The 1,635-nt window shown below is 35.0% G+C and overlaps 1 non-coding gene across 1 annotated transcript; it reads left to right on the top strand.

The window, feature by feature from the left end:
• The first annotated feature begins 636 nt into the window (after positions 1–636).
• On the top strand, positions 637–770 carry LOC123812284. The gene has a single exon (XR_006784560.1). It is a non-coding gene; the product is annotated as a U11 spliceosomal RNA (small nuclear RNA).
• The last annotated feature ends 865 nt before the right edge of the window (positions 771–1,635 follow it).

The following is a 1,635-nucleotide window of genomic DNA, read 5'->3' as shown; positions in this document are numbered from 1 at the left end:
CACCACTTCTATTCAACATAGTATTGGAAGTTTTAGCCACAGTGATCAGAAAAGAAAAGGAAATAAAAGGCATCAAAATTAGAAAAGAGGAAACAAAGCTGTCATTGTTTGCAGATGACATGATAGTTTATATAGAAAATTCTATAGACTCCACCAAAAAACTACTCCACCTAATAAATTACTTTGGGAAAACAGCAAGATACAAAGACATCAAACATATTTTTGTACGCCAACAATGAAACATCAGAAACAGAAGTCAGGAAAAAAATCCCATTCGCTATTACAAGAAAAATAAAATACATAGGAATAATCCTACCCAAGGAAGTGAGAGGCCTGTACTCAGAAAACTACACAATACTGAAGAAAGAAATTAAGGAAGACACAAACAAATGGATACATACACCGTGTTCATGGATTGGAAGAATTAACATCATCAAAATGTCCATACTACCCAAAGCAATTTATAGATTCTATGCAATACCTATTAAGGTACCAATGCCATATTTCACAGATACAGATCAAACAGTTAAAAAAAATCACATAGAACCATAAATGACCCCAAATAGCTGCAGCAACTTTGAGAAAGAAGAACAAAGTAGGAGGGATCACAATACCTGATATCAAACTATATTACAAAAAAAGGGCTTCTGTCATGAGTGGCACATGTAGGGCAGCTTGATTGCTCTATGTGTGGAATTGACATCAAGAGATTTTGGAAGCATAATTTTTTGGTACCTAGGCAGCTAGTGATCATTGGTCCTGGCGCCCTTGACATACTATAAAAGAAAAAAAAACTATATTACAAGGCTACTGTAATCAAAAGAGACTGGTACTGGCATAAGAACATACACATAGACCAATGGAACAGAATAGAGAGCCCACAAATAAACCTAAGTCTTTATGTTCAATTAATATTTTACCAAGGGGGCAGCAGCACAAAATGGAACAAAAATAGCCTCTTCAACAAATGGTGTTGTGATAACTGGACAGCTACATATAAAAAAATGGAATTTTACCACCAAGTTACACCATACACAAAAATAAAATCAAGGTGGATAAAAGAATTAAATATAAGTCATGACACCATAAAAGTCCTAGAGGAGAACATAGGCAGGAAAATCTGATATTCCATGAAGCAGTATTTTCACTGATATGGCCCCTAGAGCAAAGAAAGTTAAGGAGAGAATAAACTAAAGGGATCTTATTAAAATGAAAAGCTTCTACATTGCTAAAGAAAAGAGCATTAAAATTCCAAGAGAACCAACCATATAGGAAAACATATTTACCAATGATGCCTCAGACTAGGGTCGTGTTTTTTTTTTTTTTTACTTTATTGTTGTTCAATTACAATTGTCTGCATTTTCTCCCCACCACTCCCCTCCACTCCATCAAAACCCACCTCCCTCCCTTCTTTCCACCCTCCCCCTTGGTTTCATTTATGTGTCCTTTATAGTAGTTCCTGAAAATCTTTCTCCCTATGTGCCTCTCTCTTCTCCCCTCTGGCTGTTGTTAGATTGTTCTTAATTTCAAAGTCTTTTTATATATTTTGCTTGCTTTTTTCTTTTGTTGATTATGTTCCAGTTAAATGTAAGATCATATAGTATTTGTCCCTCACCACCTAGCTTATTTTACTTA

This window comes from Phyllostomus hastatus, unplaced genomic scaffold (genome assembly GCF_019186645.2).
Source record: "Phyllostomus hastatus isolate PE091 unplaced genomic scaffold, TTU_PhHast_1.1 phas_scaffold_78, whole genome shotgun sequence".
Classification (NCBI taxonomy): domain Eukaryota; kingdom Metazoa; phylum Chordata; class Mammalia; order Chiroptera; family Phyllostomidae; genus Phyllostomus; species Phyllostomus hastatus.
This window is presented reverse-complemented; position numbering and strand designations above follow the sequence as displayed.